Below are 24,601 nucleotides of genomic sequence, written 5' to 3'. Positions count from 1 at the left end.
ATGTTCATTACTTCCATTCCTGTGCAGAGCTATAGACTAATTTGCAGTGTACTCGACGCCTTACTTTAAATGAAGGAGAGAATCAGGAACATTTAGAAATTTATCTCCATGACTGTAAATTTCTTGTGAGATAACACCTCATGTTATTGTTATTAGCAGCAGCAGCAAAAGGAGCATTATTGCATTTCAACTTATGTGCCACTGTTCAAAATCAAAGGTCCCCCCGAAACAGCTCAAACGCTTATAAATAATATTACGACAGCGCAACATTATAAAATGACATCTTTAAAAAGTACAACACTAAAATCACATGTAAATTAAGTTATTAAATATCTCAAACTAACAGAGCAGCACTAAAAAGGGATATAAATATTATGGCAGGTAGTTTAGCTTCACCAGATTCCAGTAGTGCCCCCGGCCCCAGGCAATACATCCAACCTCTGACACATATCAACCTCCAAGCTTCCTGCCGATGTTCTCAGCTTTCAGTGGAAACACTGTGTGTGTGTGTGTGTGTGTGTGTGTGTGTGTGTGAGAGAGAGAGAGAGAGAGAGAGAGAGAGAGATGTTTTTCTACTCTCTCAACCCTTGATGTTCAAGCCCCAGTCCTTCATTGCAATTTATCCCACTAACACAGCCATAGTGCACTTGAGCTAAAATAGTCACTCCTAAGGTTTGAAAGAGAAGAGCTCCACCCAACTCCTGCGAATGTTCTCTAAGTCAGCCTTACTTCTCCAGTCCCCTGCAGAGTACAACTCAGTCCAACCAGGACGGGAGTTATAGTATCAAACATCTGGAGCGCACCATGTTAAGAAAGGCTGCTCTAAGTATTGGGGAAACGGAGGTCATTGCGACCAGCTGCTTAATAATCTATCTGCCAATGCTTCAGAAAAATCTTAACATTTTCAAGATGGCTTACAGCACAACAATAAACAAGTAGCAGTGTTTAAGTCTGTAAGCCTAAACACACTTACTGAAGACTTCTAAAAAGGTGAGGAAGGGAAGGATCGTGGCTCAGTAGGAGAACACATGCAAAAGATCCCATGTTTAAGCTCCAGGAAGACTCCCTGTCTGGGACCCTGGAGAGCAACTGCCTGAGCTAGATGGACCAATATAAAGACTTCTTCCTGTATAAACATGCACTTCCATGCACAATGCCAGCAATATCCATTAAACAGCAAGGAATAGCAGTAATGTCCTAAAAACAGGTGAGTCACCATAGAATCATAGAGTTGGAATAGACCACAAGGGCCATCGAGTCCAACCCCCTGCCAAGCAGGAAACACCATCAGAGCACTCCTGACATATGGTTGTCAAGCCTCTGCTTAAAGACCTCCAAAGAAGGAGACTCCACCACACTCCTTGGCAGCAAATTCCACTGCCGAACAGCTCTTACTGTCAGGAGGTTCTTCCTAATGTTTAGGTGGAATCTTCTTTCTTGTAGTTTGGATCCATTGCTCCGTGTCCGCTTCTCTGGAGCAGCAGAAAACAACCTTTCTCCCTCCTCTATATGACATCCTTTTATATATTTGAAAAGGATGTCCCTTGGCCGTTCCTCATAAGGCATCGTTTCCAGGCCTTTGACCATTTTGGTTGCCCTCCTCTGGACACGTTCCAGTTTGAAACTGGAAAGCCTAATACTGAAAGCCTAAGCAAAAGAGAAAGGAGAAGAGCGTTGGCCTGGTGCTTAAAACTCTAGGAACCTGGCTTCTAGTGGGCAGTCCTAGGGAAAGCATTCCAAAGTCAAGGAGTAGAGAAAGCTCTACTGCTCACTTAAGCTGCGACAGGAGCAACACAAGAAGAGCCTCTGGTGATGAACTTAACAAACGGGCAGGTTAATTTTTTGTTATTTGTAAAATGTATATCCCGTCCTTCATTGTAAAGCAATCACAGAACAGGCCACATGGCAAGATACAGAAAAGCAATCAATAGAATTAATTTACGAGAGCAGGTGGCCCTTTAGATATACAGTGGTACCTTGGGTTACATACGCTTCAGGTTACATACGCTTCAGGTTACAGACTCCGCTAACCCAGAAATAGTGCTTCAGGTTAAGAACTTTGCTTCAGGGTGAGAACAGAAATCATGCTCTGGCGGCGCGGCGGCAGCGGGAGGCCCCATTAGCTAAAGTGGTGCTTCAGGTTAAGAACAGTTTCAGGTTAAGTACGGACCTCCGGAACGAATTGAGTACTTAACCCGAGGTACCACTGTACCTAGATCCTGAACAGTGCAGGGCTTTCAACGTTAAAACCAGTGCTTTGAACAGTGATGAAGAGTAGTGAGATGCATTCAACCAACCAACCATTTCTGGTCACTAATTTATGTGCCATATTCCATGCTAACTGTAGTTTCCCATTAGCCTTCAAAATCTGCCCTATGTGTAATGCCCTGCAAGTTGGGGCATAAATATAAATCCTAACAATAATAATAAAAATAACCTGGATGTTACCAGTGTATGGGTAACTTTAGTCAACGTAACTTTGGCCAAACTCTCTGTCCAGATGCTAATGAGGTTGTGTATCAGGCATATGTTAACATTTTGCAAAAATTGTTATCTCTGCCAACTATGACTGATAATTTTGCTGTAATTTATCTTGATGGGAGGTAATGTGATGGGTGTGCCGTTGCATTTACTGGATAACTGGAATGGCTTTGCCAAGCCCACTAGCTGGGAAAAAAGACTTAATTTGCCCTGGATAATATTTGCCATCAGACAGGATCAATCCTGTTTGGTTGAAGCTTTCAAAACAACTTCTTCTAGAGCAATCACATTGACATTGGGTTTCTTGGTGATCATCCCAAGAGACTTGTTGGCATCCATTCTCAGGCTCATGGGAGTTCTCTGAATTTGTCCTGTTTTTGTTGTTGTTGTTGTTGCTGCTGCTCTAAGTCACACACATTTGGTTTCTGAGGACATGCTGTAGCTAGATTGGCTTCAAATAAGGTGTTAACTGTAAGCAGATAAGAAGTTTAATTTTTGGAGGAAAGGGGATGGAATGTGGCACTTGGAACCTAATCCACTTTTCATTACTTGTATTTTGTAGTGTTTGCTTTAATGAATAAATTGTGAGTCAGGAAGTTAGGCTTGCCATTTTTAAAAAGTTTGATTTATTTATTTCTTCATTATGAAACAGAACAGGGCTTTAATTTCCAAATATTTCTACTGAAGAATAGAAGCAGATCCATGCACACATTTCATAGTGCTTTACAACATCAGGGAATCCCCTCCCCCCCCCCACAACAACCATGTAAGGTTGGTCTGCTTGGGAGGTCAGCCAGTGAGCTTTATGGCTAAGTTGAGATTTGAATGTGGATCTCCTCACCCTAATCCAGGAATGGCCAAACTTGGCCCTCCAGCTGTTTTGGGACTACAACTCCCATCATCCCTAGCTAACAGGACCAGTGGTCAGGGATGATGGGAATTGTAGTCCCCAAACAGCTGGAGGGCCAAGTTTGGCCATGCCTGGCCTAATCCAGCACTGACATTTGCAATCTGAATTTTGGCAGTATGCAGAGAATGGGAAGAAGGCAGTATGGGGAACAAGGAACATTCCCCATACATGCAAGATGAACAAGGAATTAAAGTGGGAAAACACAATTATGCATACTTATTTATTTTTATGTATTTTCTTACATTTAATCCTGCCTTTCCTCTGTCGTGGTACCCAAGGCAGCATACTTCAGGTGATCACCCATGCAGGCACTGATCAGACCCAGATCTCCCAAGCTTCAGCAGGGTAGTGGCCTTCAGACTAGAAGCGGCCAAGGTGATGTCCTCCAGATATTGTGGGCTACAAACCCCTTTAGCACTATGGTTGATGGTCAGAGATGATGGGAGTTGTAGTCTAAAGCATCTGGGTACCACGGACACTCCTGCTTCAGAGCATTTTGGGTAGGGATGAACACTGGAGAATTTAAGCGAAGGTCTTAGGAGATTGTGAGACTTGGAGATGAATGAGAAGATGCCCGTTTCATTGATATTCATTCATTCATTCATTCAGCTGTTTCATCGCCAGTGTTTCATGAGACCATTTAAATGGGAAAGCGAGTTAAAGTGAGTGGTCAAATAGAAATAAACAGGTGAAAAATAGGGGGGAACAGCATGGTCAGCAACAGTGTGCAAGCAGTTTTGGTAGGCTCGTTTTATTCATTCTGGTTAGATTATGACAATCCTCCACATAAGCTATTTTTGGAGGACAGGTGAAATAATATTTCTTTGTCCAGGCCTTTGAAACCTGATGTTGATGTTGACTGGACTTGAGTAATAAGTGTTGCTTTACAAAAGAATAATGGATGCATGCTTCTATTTTATATTTTTACATTCTATTTCTATTGTGTGTTGTTATTGTCTTCTGGAAGAAGACTGAGGTATAACAACTCCAAAATAATAATAAAAATTATTTCGTTCTACTTTCTGTGTAACACCATGTGCTCTGTAATCTGCGTTATCTGATTGTAATAGATATTCAGGCATACACATTATGAAATGAACTAGCCGCAGAGAGGTATAGAAAACACATAAAATTATTTCAGTTGATTGAAAAATCAGTGCATGTTTTCGGACTGAGCTGACCTCATATACACAAGGGTTCTGAATGCTGGTCGTTTCATCTCGTTGTGTTTGGAATTCAGTTTGTGACTCCACTTTGCCATCAGAGCAGATGGGAAGGGGGTCGCCAAGGTGGTTGCAAGAACTGGATTTCAGAAATGATTCGCTATGCTTGCATCTTTGGGGTGTTTTTTTTCTTTTTTCTTTTAAAGAATGCCCTTTTGAAACCTACCCACTCACATAATAAAGCATGTGGTATGTATGTATTATGTGCTGTTTGGGCCTGACTGCACTGCATTCCTACATCACATTCCTCTTTTACACATTAAAGTTTCTGCATTGCACTGGAATACTTTTGCTGCTGCTGCAGTTGCTGCTGCTGTTTCCCAGCACAGAGTGTTATTCATCTCTTGTTGCACTGGAATCTCTAAAACCTCATCACGTAACTGTATTTTGAAGTGCCATGTAAAACTGAAAATATTTCCTTGAGCTACTTTCCACCTCCCCAATAATTGGCCTGCAACCCAGGCAATAGTTTTGTATCGTTTTACTTGTATGATTGTGTTTAAATAGCTAGAAATAATCAAACTGCGGGAGGCAGTGGAGGACAGAAGTGCCTGGCGTGCTCTGGTCCATGGGGTCATGAAGAGTCGGACACGACTAAACGACTAAACAACAACAACAAATCACAATATCAGCAAATACGGTAAAAAATAGAAAGACAATACGTCTTGCCGTAATAGAAAAGACTGTGACCGAGTGATGTGTGTGTGTCTGTTCAGTCTGCAGTCCGGTTTGTTTGTTTGCTTGTTTAGATAATTTCTTTGCTGCTTTACATTAAGCAGGGAGGAAATCTCAGCTGATGATGGGACCTTCAAGGGCCCTGCTTTCCTGTCTAAGGATTCTCTATCATTTAACCGGACTTTGACTCTGCAGCTTTTTGAATAGAGGACTGCTTCAAGCAGAGAGAACACTCCTCTATAAAACAGGGCACATGGCCACCTTACTCATCCTTCCAACATGCTCTTTTTAAGAGAAGGAAAAACTATCTCTCTGAAACTGAAATCACAAAATCTTGGTGGGAGGCCAACAAGCATTAAGCTTTGCTGTTAGACTTTTCCCTTTTTCTTTTTTAAAGAACAGCTTTCTTACTGTCAGCCTCAACATTACTCAGACTGTTGTATCCACTCCGAAGGCTCTGGATTTGTTTGCAATGAAAGATTTGTTGTGGATTTTCAACAAGGCTCCTGTGTGTGTGCTCCATGCTTAGTAAATATTGGCCTTCAGGGTATTTTTCAGTCACACTGAATGGACTGTTAATTTCCCCAAAACTGCAAAGTGCAGAAAATCCATTTCCTTGATTTTCATTGCCACTGCGATTGCATCACTTGCTTTTCCCTGTGCAGAAGCAAAAAAATAAATTTTTTTTTTAAAAAACCCTCAAGCAAGGCAGTCATATTTAGAAAGCAGAAGGGCAGCAGACTGGAAAAGAAAAAAGAAACGGAACTCTCTCTTTTAAAAACCAATCTTACTCAAGTTAAAGGAGGTACCAAATAAAACACACTGATGTAGCTAGGTAGCATAAACATTTTGCTTCTTTTCCTTTTCTTATTTTTAAAGTGACATTAAAAATGCCTGCATAACAATGCAACGTTTACTAGCGTTAGTAATTTTTGTCACAACACGATGTTAATCACGTTCCAGATTCTAAGTTCAAGTTTCCCCTCCAGTGCAGCAGTGAATCAAAACAGCATATTGATGGGTTTCTCTTCTGTTGTATATTTTATTATAATCAAACCAAGCTGAGACTATTAGCTGTAATATATTTTCCTGCAAATTACAGCCATACGGGAGGGTTTGGTTGGGTTCTGCACTGTTCAGTAGAGAATCCAAAGAGGCTTTGACCAGGACACCATGTGAATATGCACATCTGAGAATATTCATCTATATTCAGGGCCCGCACAGGAGTTTTGTGACAGTTTGTCGGCAGACAATTAAAAACTGAAAGGGTTGTCCTGACAACAAAAGTTTGAAAATCACTACACCTCAAAGGAATAAGCATTTTGTTATCACTTCTGTACTGTGGAACTCCTCTTGACAGGTTTTTTTACTTGCTTTAATGAAGAAAAGGTGAAAATAATGGCTTTTCAGACATCTCTATGTTATAACATAGGTGGTAGGGTCACTCACACTCTCTAGAATAATTTTTATTGAAACAGCCCAACCCGGTGAAGAACTATGACATTTTTACAAAAAAAAGTTTTATGCGTTTTGCTTTGAGTGATCCAGAAGCATCAACTTGAGCAACATTTTTATTAATTACTCATATAATCCTGCACATTCCTTGTTGGTGACTCTGTGGAAAACCTTGTTAAGCATGTTTTCTGGTAAAGGGCAGCTTTATAAAAAGCTTTGCCTGGAATTAGCTTACTGGATCCATGTGTTGCCCATTTGCTTGTCATGGATAGTTTAAGAGGGCAAAAGGAGGAGGCTTGACTGACTGCTAGTCTGTCTTAAGGTATGGTAATGAGGCTAATTAGAAGAGATGAGAGCTCAACCAGATCTGTGAAGGCAATTATCTGGGAAACCTTTGTGCCATGGTTTATCTTTATCAGATTACTCTTTCTCTATTTTGGCACTTACTTGAGGGAGGGGGAATGAAAAGGGTACAAAGGGTAGTGGTTTTTTGTTTTTTGTTTTCTGTTTTAGAAGTCTGAAACAAAAGCATTAAGGTACAGTGTGTCATAAACCAGGGCATCTTAATGCTACAAGGTTGTACAGCCAAAATCAGGAATATCTACTTCAGCAGGAATCACGGTCTCTACTTTCTCAGTTGGGTTTGCATGGATGAAAATGAACTCATATGTTAAAATTAACATCCCTGAAAAGCCAAGTGTACATTCTGTTGGTTTACATGCAATTACTGAAATTTTGTGTGTGTGTGTGTGTGTGTGTGTGTGTTTTATGTCAGCCATTCAGTATTAGAATTCATTTCTCTTGATGGGTGTTTGAGCACACAAGGAACATAAGAGAAAGAAGGGCAAAGTGCCTAAATTCCAAAGTAAAGAATCGTTTTGTAAAAAAAATCCACCAGGATACTCTCCTGTCCGTTCTCCATTAAAAGGAAAGAGGTTTCTGTGCTCCTCTGAATTTGCATTTATTTCCATGGGCTGTGCACACAAAAAGTCCCCAGAGGATTGTGTCCTCTGTTTCAGCATCTTCGCACATCTATCTTTGACATCTCATCCTGCCGCAGATGCTGATTAGAAAAGAAACATTAAATACTGCAAATGAAAAACAGGTGTTCCACATATCAATGGGTCCTTGCATACAACTTACAAAGAAAAAAGAGGTGGCATTTGACACGGGCAAAGACCATGCATTAAAGAAACCTTAACCAGGCCTGAGTGTGTCTGACATTTTGAAGAGCGGCACTGACTTTGCAAATCTATGCCCAAAGGAATGAGAACTGTATGTAGCACCTACTATAATTCAAGTTACATTTAATAGTACTTTTTCCAACTTGACACAGAGGCCTTTTGCTGTGATTGGTGGGGAGGGACAAGCCCATGCAGTGGGGGAAAGGGAGCAGTGCTTTCTGTTAGCTTTATTTGTTGTATAAATGACAGGTGGGAAGGCAGAAGGTAGATCAGGATCTATTGGTAGATCTTCAGATTATCGTCAGAAATAAAATAAGACCTAAAGAGCAGAAATAAGACCTAAAATAAAGTCATGCAATCATTTGCTGACAAGGATAAAATCTATAGGGGCAATCATTTGCTGATGAGCATGGAAGCTACAAAACAAAATAACATGTTCTATATATTCCACCTCCTGGTTATTATAAAGAGAAGCTTTCAAAGAGAGAGGAACACCATCATTGTCTGCCTCAAAGCAATTGAGAACCCAACACATTAAATTTGACCAAAGCCCTACAATATTTATCTTCATGTACATTGCTAAAATAAGCCACTAGCTTATCGTAAGAAATGTCTAAGGAACAAGATGAGCAGGTTGTGCCAAGAGCAAGCCAGAAAGTCCTGAAAAGAAATACCTTTAGATGATTTGCAATATTAAAGTAAGGTTTTATAACTCCCAGTTCTATAACTATAGTGACAACTTGCATTTTTTACACATGAACCTACTGAAATGATAAAAACCAGGCATAAGCAAGGCATGTGCAGTTCTCCAGGTAGGGCAGAGTGACTGTGCTTGGTTTCACAACAGGTTAATCACTGCTGCTTACTGGCAGGAGAAGAGGCAAGGCAATGGGGAAGTCAGTGTAGTGCTAGCACCAATCCAGTGTTCCTCCTGGCGTGTTTGTACCATGCCAACATCTCTGCCACATTGCCCCACACCCTCCTGGTAAGCAGTAGTGGTCCACTTGCTGCAGAGCTATTATAACAACTCTGCCCCACCAGGCAAGCCACTTCCAGTGCAAAGGCTGTGAGCTCAGTTTTGGTACTGCAAACAGATTCCTGGGCTGAGATGAATTCAGTGCCCTGTTCCTTAATTCTAAGTGAATTTTCACCGCTAGTTCTAAACCACTATTTTGCACTTGGCTGCAGCTTGCACTGGTAACCTCCAGATTGGATTATTGTAATGTGCTCTTTGCGGAACCTCTCTAAAAGTGGGTCTGGAAGCTTTAGAAAGTTCAGAACGTGGCCGAATGGCACTGTTTGCCAGTGTGCTACTATGCCAAGATTAAGGTATTACTACTGTCCCTGAACAACTTGAGAACAGGTTGCCTTTTGAAACACTTTACCTTCTATACTGTTGCTCAGTAACTTCGATTCTGGGAAAGGTACTCTTTAGTAGTGCCATATGCTTTTGAGGTTCATCTTTTGCCTACTAAGCCCAAGCCCTTTTCTGGTGGTAATACCTGCCCTTTGGAATGTGTTCCCAATGGGCATCAAGCAGACAGATACTTTTAAGTACCTGCTTAAAACTCACCTGTTCATCCAGGCCTTCCCTGATGTTTTAAGATGGCCCACTGATTTGTGATGTATTTTGTATTTGTTTTATGGGTGCAGTCTTATTGTGGATTTGATGTGATTTTGTATTTTATTATAAATAAGGCAAGTTGTAATGATATTTTCATTGGATAGTGTTACCAAAGAGCACGCTCATTTCTGTGAAATTAAACTGCCTCAGAAAGCATTCACAAATTCACAACACAACTGAGTACAACCCACCCAGGAATTCTCCTACATAAACCCCATTGGCAAACTTGTGCAAAAACCACAATAACAGGGCTTGCACAGAACTTCCAAGTACACTTTGCCCATTGACAATTCCCTCCCAAAAAGGGGGAGTCAATTTATTCTCCATTCAGACCATTAAGCATATGAAAATGTATTTATTTCCAATTATTTTCCAATCGTATTTTTACTGGCTGCATTGAGAGTTCTCTTAGTAATGGACATCTCCAGGAACTGTCTGTTATGCATTTGCCAAAGCACACGGATACAGACATACACACACACACACACGGAGAGTGAATCTTAGGTTCTATAAATGTAATTGTGATCTGGAAATCCATAGCTACGTTGTTGACTTTGGTAAGCTAGATTTGGCTTCTGCACAAGGAGGTCTGAGGAAAGCCGACAGTATTGTGGACTACAAGTCAGTTGAAATCAGTGGAAAGAAAGCTTAGTCTGGCCAGGTGCAGAAAATATTACAGGTAGTTCTCACTGATGTTAGATGCTTAGTAAACATACCACTCTGGGCCCAGGCACATCAATTCCTAGCAATATGTATGACTTTCGTAAGCATTTTCAGTTCCTCTACATGGTTACACAGTGGTGTGCAGACTGGTGGAATGTAGACATTGGGTTTTATCCCATGTTACTCATATGCATGGTAGACCTATTGAATTTAATGGGCAAACTAAATGAGATAATTAATTTCAGTGGGTCTACTCCCATGGTTCCCAATGAGGGTCACACACCCCACAGGGGGGCAAAGTGATTTTTAAGGGGCGGGATTCGAGAATGAGTTATTAGCAGTTAATGGCATTTTAGGCTTCCTTCACATGAATAGGAGTCCACTTTTTTAAGAATTATATGTCACCTGGGGGGGGTCAGGATTTTAGAGATGCTTAGGTGGGGCATGGCCAAAAAAAGGTTGGGAATCCCTGGTCTATTCTGAGTAAAGCTTAGTTGAATACAGTGTATAAAAAGCTTGGGAACATATGGCTATAGTCAAGTTAGGGGTTGTGTGTTTGAAGAAATATTGTGACCGAGAGTATGTTTATATTTATTTTTATCCTACCCTTTCTCTGAGGAGTTCATATCAGAATTTATAGGACTGAGTGTGAATTTGAACTTGACTTTCCTGTGTTGTGAAGCAAAAAGTATATATTCCGCATATAATCCTCTTGTTTATCTGGCCCTTACACACTTTTGCCTTCATGTGTCTAGGTTCAGCACCTTAAGAGGGCTTGAATGACCTTAGAAGTTTCCTTTGGCTAGTTGTAGGCAGCAGACTATTAGCAGTATTTTGAACTAACTGAAGCTCCCAGGAAGAGTTCAAATGCAACCCCACATTCACTGCACTTCAATATATCATCTGGATGTTCCTAGAATGTGGAGAACAGTGGCTAAGTTATCTCTGTTTAAGAAAGGTTGCAACTGGTACCCTTCTTATTTATTTAGCCACCTTCATGTTGTCGCCCCATAACACGAATTGTCTAGGCAGCTCACAAAGCAAAAGCAACAAGCATGCAAACAAAGTGATTAAAATGCAGCATAAAGCAGTACATGCTGTAACAAATTACTTACAAATCTAAAATGCAATTTAAAACTCAGTTTAAAACTGATCCCCAGAATGTACAGCGTAAGTCATTTTAAAGCCCTAGGAGAATAGAGTTTGTGCCTAAAAAGACCATCAAGAGGGCTCGAGGTAAACGTAAGAGAAAGTGCAAAAGTTTCAAGGAATGGGGCAAAATCTAAAGCACTAGTGGCTAAGCTGCAGCCCTCTAAATGTTGTTGGAACTGCAACTCCTACCATCCTTGACTGGGGCTGATGAGAGCTGGAAGTCCAGCATCATCTTAAGTGCCACAGATTCCCCTGATCAAAAGCTTTCCTGAGCTGCAAACTTGATTTTTCCAGGCATGGTGGAATCCCATCCAGAAGAGGTTCAACATTACCTTTCCAGTCTATTGAAATGTCAGCTCTCAGCTTTAGTCTACTGGCCCTCATCCACAAACTCACCTGAAATGGAAGAAAAAGAGAAACTCAGCAGAGAGCCAATATGGTGTAGTGGTTAAGAGCAGTAGTCTCGTAATCTGGGGAACCGAGTTCACGTCTCCGCTCCTCCACATGCAGCTGCTGGGTGACCTTGGGCCAGTCACACTTCTCTGAAGTCTCTCAGCCTCACTCACCTCACAGAGTGTTTGTTGTGGGGGAGGAAGGGAAAGGAGAATGTTAGCCGCTTTGAGACTCCTTAAAGGGAGTGAAAGGCGGGATATCAAATCCAAACTCTTCTTCTTCTTCTTCTTCATCTCCCAAACTCAGACACATGGGTTGCTATGCATTGGTTGCTATGCATTTGGGGGGGGGTACATTTTTTGCACCACAGTTGAAATGATGAAATGACCACAATATCTCATAAGTTGTTAACTTTCAATTCCTGAGTCAGCCTTCAGAAATAATCAAAACTCAATCTAGAGAACTGCAGTGCTAGGCCAGTGCAAGGCACAACATTTTTGTGATCTTTTAATGTGGATTGCTCTGTACTTCTTCTGGTTGCCCCCTGCTGATTGCTTCTGGAAGTTTGTGGATATTGAATCCACAATGCCATAGCTAATGCACGGGACAGAGTTTAGTCTTTCTGCTACAACTTGTCAATGATTATCTGTAGAGCAAAATATGGCCTTATGTGGGATTGGGAGGGGGGATGGAGGGAGAGGACTAAAGCTTCTGAAACATCTGACTTGGAACGATAAACACTAGCTGCCTGAAAAACAAGAATAATGAGACCATTTTTTTCAGTATTTTCATTTAATGGATTCCAAAATAGTTACCTCATAAAATAAATAGTTTTAAGTTTCCACATTACTTTGCCTTTAATCCATATATGCAATGAGCGCTAGTAAATGAATAAAGAATGTCTGAGCCCTCAAACTCAGCCCTCTGCTGAATCTACCACAGAACGGCTAATTATCTTTCTATCTCAATAGTGAGGAATCTGAGCGTTCCGCAGAAATGCTAATTTTGCCAAAGTTGTTCTTGTCCCTAAGGCTGAGGTTGGTGTATATATTTTGTTAAGGACCATGGCTGACATTCCTGTTATGATATCCCAACCTGCCTTAAATGGGAGATGCAGATGTTTGAAACTTCATTCCTGTGAACGGTCTCTGTAGGGTTGTTCACAGAGATGCGAGTTAATAAAAAGTTTTGTTATATGCACACATCCTATTTCATCATCTCATGGTCTGAATTTTGGTGTTATAAGCCTTTCTTACATCGTCTTGGAAGTGGTGCTGCGTGCTCCAGTCTTTTTTCCTAGTCAGCCTGGTGGCTTTTAAGCTCAGTGTGGAGGGAAGGGAGTTAAGTTTCTTCTCTTCTTTCCAGGAGGATCTGCTTCACATTTGATATGGCCCCTCTGACATGCACCACTGTTCTGATATTGTTTCTTGCAATGCACCAATTCAAGGATGGAGAACTACTGGTCTGCTAGGACTCCAGCTCCCATTAGTCCCAACCAGTGTAGACAATAGCCACAGACTGTAGTCCAACAATATCTGGAAGGCTACTGGTTTCTCATATCACAGATATAGAGTGTGTGTCTACAACCAAGTCTGCATCTCTTGAGGTTTGTGGTCTCTCAACCTCTGACCAGCCCAATACTTGGGCACCCATATTCTGCCAGAATGCCACAGACACCCAATCACTATTCTTGCTGCATTCTGGGTGCATTGTGTTTGGCAGTATGGTCCCATACTCTCTTACCTAATTTTATTTATTGTTCAATTTACATCCCACACTTTCCCCCGGAGGAACTGAGAGCATCAGAATGGGTTGGTTTGTGCACTTGACTTCCGACAAGAGCACAAAGTATGTTTCTGAAATCATTTTAACGAGCCCTTTTAAAAGAACCAAAATAAAACACCACCACAGGTTATCTTTAAGCGTTTACATGCTGTGATACGTATCGGTGTCAAGAGCAGCAGTTAGTCCCGCTTCCCCCCTCCCCACGTGCTTGTATTTTGGGCAAAATTATTTCTCAGTTCTGAAGATAACTCACTGTTGCACTTTCTGACAGAGATTATACCAACCATATTTAGTAAGACTTTAAGAGAATGCAGTCTGTGCTCAACATTATAAGCGCAGCACAAGCTTAGTCATTCATCACATATTCCATGCTGAGCAAGAGTTTGTCGAATGGGCACTGTTTCAGGAATAGGGGTTTCAGCAATGGAGGCAAGATTTCAGCAAGGTTCAAAGGCTTGTTCTAAGATAAAAAAATAACAATGGTAGTGCTGGCCCTGAGAAGAGACAGTGGTTGACTTCCTAAAGTTTCCAGCTGTTATTTGTCTACATCTTCCTTGGATATTTGGCCAATAAGTCTTGGCCACTGCACCAGATCCACAGTCCCTTTCTCCCATTAAGTGTCTTGTTGATATTTACAAGGGTCAGACTAATTTTTTTTTTGGGGGGGAGGGGATATTGGCAGTGCTATTTTTCTAGAAAAAGAGGTGCTGGGACTCACCACGTTCCCTTATAATGGCAACAGTGCCCACCTGAGAGGTGCCGAAAGTGAGTTTCACTAAGTTCCGTCTGAAAAAAAGCCTCTGCCAGTGTTCTTCTGGTTCTCAGGAACTACTCCAGTTCAGTGAAATTCAGGATTGACCTATAAGTCACAATGAAACACTTGCTACAGTGAAAATTGAATTGTCATCCTGATCCTTGGAAGTTAAGCCCCGATGAATTCAATTGATCTTACTTCCAAGTAAAGCAGAACGGCAGCCTATGTTAAGAGTTATGTGGAAACAATAACAGATGCAATTATGAAATAGACCAGCCAAACAAACAAAACATTATAGCATGAAGAAGAAATTAAAACACAATAGAAAGAATAAAATAAAATGTGCTTAAAGTAGCGCTTCTTTCCTGGCGGTGGTGAAGAAGCATTTCTTTTTAATTCTTCGTATTGTCTCAGCAGCTTTTCTTTACATACCAGCAATCAATCCCACTGATCCTGTTGAAGCCTGTTTGCCTCAATTGAAATATCCTCCTCACTTTCTTGTAAAAGCCAGATGAAGTTTGCAGCACTGGATAATTAAAACAAATCTTGAATAAACTGTTTCGTGGAGATAGGAGTTTGATGGCTGGGTATATAAAAATTGTAACCAGATGTTGTGCAGAAGCCACAGCAATATAAAGATCATGAGCCCTTTTTTTTCAGTCCAAAGTAAAAATATTATAATTGAAGTTGTCAGCAGGAGTGAGACTAATGTGCCTGTATTTGATTAAATAATAGTTTATTTAAAATTCAGTGTGGCCCAGAATTGGATGAGACTGAAATAGGAAAAACTCAAATGCACTTTCTCCCCCCCCCCAGCTTTTTTTCTTTTTTGGCTTAAATGAAAGGGGGGAAATAGGCCTTGGTGAAATGTTAACAATTTTGTGTAATATTGCCAATTCCTGTCATTATCAATTCAGTATTTTCACCCCATCAGCATTCTTCAGGAGCGCCTGGTTCCCTGCATTTATTTCTTTTTCACTCATTGACTGGCAGAGCAAAGAAATGAAAGAAACTAAACAATACAGCATGGAAATGTTAGAGCTGTTTTAGATGTTCTGGAATGCTACATCGAAAGGTTTCATTTCCCGTGACAGAAAAGTCCGTAATATCATATAAATCACGTTCACATAGTAATGTTCATAGACGTTATTCTGATCTTTTAGGAGAACAGGACTTATTGGAAGTGGCCCCACAGCTATGGAACTCTTTTCCAAGCAGAGGGGGACCAGCTGATATAATAGGGCAGAACTGTAGAGTTGCCCTTGTGGCATCGGCCTTGCTGCCACTTATTGGGGACAGGGTGGTAAGGCCAAGACTGGCACAAGTCCCAGATTGGCTCTACTGCTGCACCCGCGCAGGCCCAATCTTGCTACCACCCTGCTCCACATTTGCACTGTCCTGGTAAATGACATCGGTTCTAGGGCCATCTTTTCCCGACTGCTTTTGGTGGCTAGTCTGTGGACATGTAGTTTTTGGCACAGTCGTGCAATGCTAGTCCCAGTAGCATTTGATGCTGATGTAATACAGTGGTACCTCAGGTTACATACACTTCAGGTTACAGACTCCGCTAACCCAGAAATAGTGCTTCAGGTTAAGAACTTTGCTTCAGGATGAGAACAGAAATTGTGCTCCGGCGGCGTGGCAGCAGCAGGAGGCCCCATTAGCTAAAGTAGTGCTTCAGGTTAAGAACAGTTTCAGGTTAAGCACGGACCTCCGGAACGAATTAAGTACTTAACCTGAGGTACCACTGTAAACTGTTACCAAAAAAATAAGATCTGGCCCTCTCTGAAAAAAGTTTTGGCACCCCTGCCTGAGGTATCTTTCTAGACAGCATACATGGGAGCAGAATTGACCACTGGGGTGTGTGTGTGTGTGTGTGTGTGTGTGTGTGTGTGTGTGTGTGTGTGATGAGGTTAGGTGTGTGTGTGTGTAGTGGCAAGACATGGTGTAAGTGGGTAGGTTTGTGGAGTGTGTGCTTGGTCACTGGGTGCAGCTGTGTGGCTGTAGTTAAGGGCTAGATGTAGTTGTGGTGTTGGGGTGTCTGTGTGATTGCAGGGAGTACTCGGCTGTGGTGTCCATAACAATTTCTCAGGACCCTAAAACATAGGTGATCACTTGCCTAACAGCTTCACCCCACATAATTAAAGGAATCTGCATTGCACATAGCAGCTACTAGGTGGCTCCCACTGCAAATACTGTATTCCGGGCAAAATGTTCACTTCAAACTTGAATCTGTGCATGCCCTGCTTTGTGTTTCCATTAGCTTCATTTTAATGTAAACCTCTTTGTAAGAAACATTATTAAATACAATCAATCAAACAAACAAACAAACCCTGTCATATACTTTAATGGGGCAGAGAACCCTTAATAACTTTTGAATCACTACCCAGAATTTGATCAAACCATTGAAGAAATGCCTTCCTTGGCAAGCATAATAAAACACCTCAATACTTTTAAACAGAATTGCAAAGAAATATATAGCATACCTGTTTATTAATATAATATAATATAATATAATATAATATAATATAATATAATATAATATAATATAATATAATATAATATAATATAATATAATATAATATAATATAATATAATATAATATAATATAATATAAATGTAGTGCATTTTCTGAATGAAATTCTACTGATTCAGAATCCGCCAATGACCTGTTACATTGTTTATTACATCCTGTTACTTGTAATCTTGCCAGACTCTTTTGAATTAAGGTTACATCAACTCATACACCCAAATCCTAGCCTAAAGTACTGTACAGGGGAAAAATTATTTTTGCTACAGCAGAGTAATACAGGAACTTTTCAGGATGCTCAAACCTATGTACACCTATCTTGGAATAAACCCCATGGAGCAAAGTGAGACTTGAACCTTTGAAGAAACAGAGATAGGATTGGGCTGCATGACACTTTTAAGGGTTACACAGACTTGATTATCTAAAAGTGAATCTGTACACTGTTCATATGTACACTCTGTAGACAACTCTTAAGTCTTTTGTCCTCATGGTATATAAAATGCCAAATATGTCATCTTAATTGCAAATAACTTCAAGCAGCTCATGTTTCAGTTCACTGAAATGATGAGCAAATTCTGACAGGAACTTGTAGAATTTCAAGTGAGTCTTAGAATTTTACCTGACAGTTACATTGTTGGTTTTTAGAGAAAGGAAGCATGGACCCAAATAATTGGAAGATGCCTTTCAGTTAACCACTGAGAGGGAAGCCTTGAGGAAGAGAGGGAAGTCTCAAAGCTAGTGCCATTACGAACAATTTTCCACATTCTCTTTTTTCTTCTTCTTCTTTTTTAAAATATATTTATTGAAATTTCAAAAATTATATATAAAAAAACACAGTAATACAGACAGAACACAGACAAAAACAAGTATAATTTCAGTCCCTTATTTTCTTATAACTTACTTCCCTGACCTCCTCATACCTCCCCTTTCTGTATCCCAATTTCGAATTATTAATTCAGCAAGTCCTCTCCCTTAATTTCATTTAGTTTTTAACCTTTCTTTTCTTTTAACTTAGTCATTACAGCTGTAAACCACTTAATTTCAATTTTCCACATTCTCACACCCAGAGACTGGTCTGGAAATATGATGATGATGATGATGATAATGATGATGATAATAATAATAATAATAATAATAATAATAATAATAATTATTATTATTATTATTATTATTATTATTATTTATATCCCACCAGAACCGGGCTCAGGTTGGCTAACATCAAAATATATAATACATTAAGACATAAAATTCAGCAATCAACTTGTTCATTCCTCTTCAGATTCAACCTCTCACTTTCACACCTCCTTCTGTGCTCTTCCCTGCATCTGGAATGTTCTGTAGTCTCTGTTCATCAAGCCATCTTTTCCTCCCTTCTCAAAATCAAAAACCTTGCCCCTCCTCTCAGTTTTGGTAGAGTTAAACTGTGATCCTTGTAGCAAGGGCTATGCTTGTTCTGTATTCTGTACAGGTCGTATCACACTCTTGGTGCTAAATGCATGTTTTTTGTATTCTAGTGCTGCTCCTCTTGTTCCTACTAGCATAGCCAAAAGTACTACTAAGGAAAGTAAATGAATACATTTGTTTTGAACTAAATTCCTTTAGGTTTTGTGGCGATTGCAATAATTTAACCATACCTATGATTGAGATTTAGCCTGGTTTACATTAGACTCCGAAATTCGGAACCAGCACATCCTCCAGGAAAATCATTTAGCACTTCTGCAATGCTGCTCTTGTGATACTACAGAGTACTAATACTTGCACAGTTTGTAAGTTTGCCTCTTTTCCAACGTATCTGCTGCTTAATGCTGCATATCTTTGGCATTGTCTGTTACTCTCAAGTTGTGCCATTGTGGTCGATGATAATTGGCTTGGAGAAATTATTTCAAAGGCTGCAACCCATCGCCTTCCCAAAATTAAACACGGCTTTATTTATTCATTAAGAACATTTGTATCCTGCTCTTCAGCCAAAAAGTGTTCCAGAGTGGCTTGCATTCAGTCAGTATTTAATTTGAGCAAAACAATACATTTGGGCATGACACAGTAGTTAAAGACACATTTTCCTCCTAATTACAAACCCTCATTTTGTGTTTTTATATATGGGACTCTCAAAAAACATGACTAATTTTGAAAATCCTTCTGGTACTATCCTAGTAAAACTAGGGTAGTACTAGATGTTCATTGTGTTTGGTTTTCATGGCTAAACTAGTGGTATGTAGGGTCCAAAATACCAGAACCCTTATTGCTGAATACATATACCTTTTTCATGCCTCTTCAAAGCCATTGCTTCTCTGATTTGCTGTGAACTTGCTCTTATTCTCACTCTTATTCTCACTCTGGATAGGGATCCTTTTCTGCTTCCTATTGGCTCCTAGTGAAACAGTAATCGCATAGTGAACTCAATGGCAATCATTCTAGCTCACAGGTGTCCAGAGGCAGGGCCATTGGCATCCATTGGCATCCGAGGCTCATTCCCCAGAAACTGCAGGGTTCCCCTCATGTGAATAATGCATGTTCCAGTGGAAAAACCCAAGACATTGCAGTCACTAAAAATGCAAATCCATTTCCCTGTGTCTGGGTTGATCTGTCTTTTCATGGCTTCCTCATGCTTCTTTTCCATGCAAAACTTTTGGAACATGCTCAGAGACTAAATACAGTCTTCTCTTTAAATTCTCACTAAGCTTTCTTTTCCCTTAAATGAATGTATTAGGAAGCTTTCCTGTAAGATAAGTTTGCTATTTTCCTGGAAACGCTTTGAGAAAGGGGGAGAGGTATTATCCACAAACCTGAAGTGGTTTTTTTTCGTAGTTGGCTTTCCTCCAAATTATAAACAGCTGAACTGATTTAAATAAAGTTTTGTGTTTTCTGTTTTTTTAAAAACCACTTCACATCTGTGCTGGCCAATTTGTGTGCCAAATTTCAGCCCAATGTGATTTGAGACAACTGAGATATTAAACACCCCAACCTAGGAACTAAAATGGAAATACTGACAGACCCTTAACTGTAGTGGTCCCTTCAGGCAGTGTTATTATAATGTACTGGCTATAAGGATCCACATAATTAAAGATTGACGCAGCAGAAACATAGTTTCAATTATAGACCCTTTGGGCTTCTTTTCCCAAGCACGTACAGGAAATCTACATGGATAACTCCAATTAGTAACAAGTGGCGTTGATGGGAATCCAGACCCCTTCATCTTTGTTCAGGGACATGTTCAGAAGTGCTGCTAGGAGGTTCTGTTAGGGCTGGGATAAAAGGTGGGACGCATGAAATGGGATGCAAATGGCTAATGCAGACATAGGCAGTGTGGTATCCTGCAAAGGTTGGTGGACTACAACTCCCATCATCTCTGACCATTGGCCATGCTGACTGGAGCCGATGGGAATTGTATTCCAATGGCATCTAGAGTGAGAGGTAAATAAATACCCTTCGCTTAGAGAAGGATCTGAAAAAAAATCCTTGAAGTGTGAATGTTTTATTCTGGATTGTTTTGTTCTCACGCCATACTTTTAAAGGACATGGTTTCCCCCCAAAGAATCCTGGGAACTGTAATTTGATTGTAGCCCTGTGATGAGGGATAAGCTACAGTTATGCCTCTTAAAGTGGTATGAATGTGCTTTAAATGCATGGGTTTCAGGTTTTCTAAGAAATAAGTTGAATTATCTTTAGAAAAGGAATTGTGAGTTTTACCGGTGATCATTCAGGGTGGGCTGGGGATCCTAACATTGGCTCATGCTATGCTTTGTCCTATTCTAGAAATTGTAGTTGCAGAAACCAGGCATTGCAGAAAATTCATCCCCTACCTTTAAAAAAAAAAAAAACCCACTCAGGAACAAGAGATAGATTGGGAACTGAACAATCACATTTAGCAAAATAACAATAGAGAAAATTGACACAAATAGAGTAGATACAGTCAAATAAAATAATGCTTTTCTCCATGTTTCACAACTCTCTGTGATGGTTTAGGATCAGGTTGGGCATTAAGGAATTTAATGCACCTATAAGGCAGCTGGCCTCAGGTACTTGGTCTGCTGACCACACATATACAGAATTTAGTTTGGTATTGCAAGCCAGAGAATAACTTTTGGAGGAAACACCACTCAGTTTGTAATACAGTGAAGGGTTACCGATTAGACAAATTTGTATTCTCAGGGAGGAAATTACAGACTTCAGTGACACTAGTAAACCCTTTTTGGGGGAATCAAGTAGTATCTAAATTGAAGAAGATGAAGAAGCTCCAATCTGTTCATCATCCAGGTTATGAAGAACATTACACTGTTTACACAGAAACTAGGAAGTGTTTTTTAAAATATATTTTTATTTATTTTATATAAAATAACAGCCATTTAACACAGGAAGAAATAGGTTAGATGGGTCATACTGGTTCCAGACAATACATTTCCTGAATTACTTTGCTTTCCAATGTGTAATAAATAGCGTCTACTTATCCTGTTAGATATTTTACATCCTTTCCACTTGGTTAACTTAATCAGTTCTAAAACAGTCCAATCTCTAACTAAGAGCTGGATGCACCTCCAGATTTTTTCCCCTTTTTGAAATTATTTCCAGTCTTGTCACAGAAAATACAACAACTTTCCAATAATTTCCATGTCCACATTTTCCCCCACACAATCTATCAGGTAATAAAGTAAGATTACTTTCTTCTAGCTACGGCCTGTGTAATTTTATACCGTTGTGATTTTGGGTGCAAGTTACAGCACTTGTGAGCTCTGTGTTGCTTTTCAGAATGGCTCATGGCCCAAAGATATAAAAGAAGGCACAGAACCATTAACTTAAATCCAAATAAACATCACTTTATTGATTACGAGCAGAGAAGTTGAATTTAACCTCTCCTCTGGCCTTATCTGGCATGTCTTCATTAATCCCAGTCGCTATGGCAGCCTAGTTCATTGCTACACAGTTTAGCTTGAATTTAGTTGCGTCTTGGCATATATTTGATGAAATAACTATGTGTCTCATGTAATTGTGGTTTCTCCTTTAAATTTTGGTCACACTGACAACCACTCAGTAGCAAGGAAGAATCTTCATTTTAAAGACTCTTAATCTCAGGGTTGTGGGTTCGAGCCCTGTGTTGGGCAAAAGATTCCTGTATTGCAGCAGGTTAGACTAGATGACCCTCATGGTTCCTCCCAAATCTACAGTTCCATGATTCTATTACTCTATTTACACTTAGGGTCAAGCAAATTCAAACACCATTGAATTGCATGGTGTGCCAGTTGCACAGATAATTTTTCACTCCATATTTTTGCATAATATACAACACAGTAATTGTAAACAGTCATTCCCGATCAGTAAACTGCCTTCACAAATCATTCGTTCCAAATAATCCCTTCGCCTTAAAGTGTTCTACAAATAATAATCACATCATTTATTTTATGGCGGTTTTTTTTTTGTTTTTAGGTTTCCCCAGGGTTTCAGTGGTGTAGATAGGTAATTAACCTTCTATGCATATATAGATACTTAATAGATAAACTAATAGTTAATTGATAATGAATCATTTTAGGCATGTAAATAATAGGCATTCTATGCATATTCCCCAAAAGGCCACCTGCCCCTGTATTGACCTGTAAGATTACTTAGATCACCTGGGTAAATTCTACTAAGGCACCACATCCTACAGAGGAATAACCCCAAAACAGGCATTTTCTGCCCCTTTCCCCCTTTTTATGGACTGCTCTTCCCCCTTGCCCTTTGCCTTGCAAAGACTTATTTCTTTGCCTAGGATTCCCCTGACCCGTGAGATGAGATGTTGTTTTATGTGTTTAAATCCCCTGAATTCCTGTTTTATTTGTTTTTCTTATATTTTTTGTTAATAGTCTTTATATTGCTGTTCTATTGGTGTTTAATTTTTTAAGGTTGGTTTTAAAGGATGGAGATATATATATATATATGTGTGTGTGTGTGTGTGTGTGTGTGTGTGTACTTCAGGTTACATACGCTTCAGGTTACAGACTCCGCTAACCCAGAAATATTACCTCGGGTTAAGAACTTTGCTTCAGGATGAGAACAAAAATTGTGCTCCGGCGGCACGGCAGCAGTGGGAGGCCCCATTAGCTAAAGTGGTGCTTCAGGTTAAGAACAGTTTCAGGTTAAGAACAGACCTCCTGAACGAATTAAGTACTTAACCTGAGGTACCACTGTATATCACTTTCTATATTGTACACTACTTAGAGCCAAGCTTAGCCGAGGGACCTCTGGTCGTCCAAACATGATTGGACTACAGTCCCTATCAGACCCACCCAGCGTGGCCGATGGCCAGGGATGACTGGAGTTGTTGCCCAGTGGCAACTGGAGGAGCAAAGTTTTCCCTGACACGGCTTAAAGATTTTTCAATATTAACTGGTTTATAAATGCACATGTTTATAAATGCATAGTACATTATGAAATAATTGGACATGGAGTGGTCCTATTGTACTGAGACATAGGTGAGACAATGAGGTGTAATTATGATTATGATTTAGTGGTTTTTGGTTGGAGGGGTGGGACCAGGAGATCATTCCGTTAGCATTCTTGATTTTATTACCTCGGCTTGAAGCAGGACAACCTGCTACACTAATGAAATTGTGTTCTTGGTTTAAAAGGGCAATTGTTAGGCTGACTTTGGTGCTCACCGAAAAACATTTCCCCAGTCTTGTTAAATTATTGCTCTCATTTTAGATTTTTATGGCCGTGTAGGTTACCTGCCCTCGTTTCCCTGTGTTTCATTCATTTTCCTCGTATTGGTGATTAATGGGGGGTGTCGAACGTTCGAGTGAGCAGGCATCAGCAAATGCAAGATCATAATTAGTTTAGCTGACGAGGGCCTCTGATAGCGCTTGCATCTGGATGGAAAAATTACCCTATAGGGAACTGGCTGATCACCAGGTCTTTTTAGTGATACATTGTGAAACACCCGATGAATCAAATGCCCTTTCGATGCCAAGAAAGTGTTCCATACTCCAAGCCAAAATTATGTCTGCAAAAAGCTTTCCATTTGAAATGTATCAGAGTACAATTATAACCATTGTATTTTCTTGGCACTGATAGCCCCCCTTCCCTACAGTATGGCGTAAAGTTAAATAAATTACTTAAATTTGATGAAACCTTGAAATTTTGATTTACAGGACTGGTAATTTTTTAATTTAGAACAAAATCAGTTTAATCTTTTAGTGAAACTGTTTTCCCTCCACACTTGTGCAGGGCAGAGAACATTTAATAAAAGTTTGTAAAAAAAGAAAGAAAGAAACCAATGTTGAAATGATTTTTTATTTTATTTTTTGCATTGGGTGGGGGGGGTAGGGAGGCAGAACAAGACAGCCATGTCATTGTTGTTAGCAGTTGTGCCCACAAACACAGCCTAGGTTTTTTTTCCCTTGTGGTGTTCTTATTGAAATGAAAAGTTTAATGATATCATTATGTCACCGAAGGAATTTAACAAGCTTCTCTGGTCAGCGCTGCCCGATGCTGAACAAGATGGAATATTAGTAAATGTTGAATGGGCTATTAGTAAAGCTGTATAGCTCAGTCAACAGTCCAGTTAATGTTCATTTTGCATTTGGAAAAGTTTTGCCTTTACTAAATTAAAACGAAAGTAAAAAAATCTCTCCACTGATAAGGTGGTATTGCCTAGTTTCATACGAAGTTCAGAAGTGGTATCATTAACAATGCCATATTTTTCACCGATGAAATTAGGCTGTGGTCTCAGTCAGCTGTGGGAAATAGAAAGTAGCATAAGTGGATTTTAGTTTTATGTTAACCTATGTGGGAATTACATT

The 24,601-nt window shown here is 39.9% G+C and overlaps 1 protein-coding gene across 7 annotated transcripts in view; it reads left to right on the top strand.

The window, feature by feature from the left end:
* Nucleotides 1-24,601, top strand: part of TRPS1 (transcriptional repressor GATA binding 1) — a 238,369-nt gene that overhangs the window by 207,951 nt on the left and 5,817 nt on the right. The window lies entirely within an intron of this gene.

The sequence above is a fragment of the Podarcis bocagei genome, assembly GCF_964188305.1.
Source record: "Podarcis bocagei genome assembly, chromosome: 8".
In the NCBI taxonomy this organism is placed as follows: domain Eukaryota; kingdom Metazoa; phylum Chordata; class Lepidosauria; order Squamata; family Lacertidae; genus Podarcis; species Podarcis bocagei.
The sequence above is the reverse complement of the archived record's forward strand: the minus strand, read 5'-3'. Positions and strand labels throughout refer to the sequence as shown.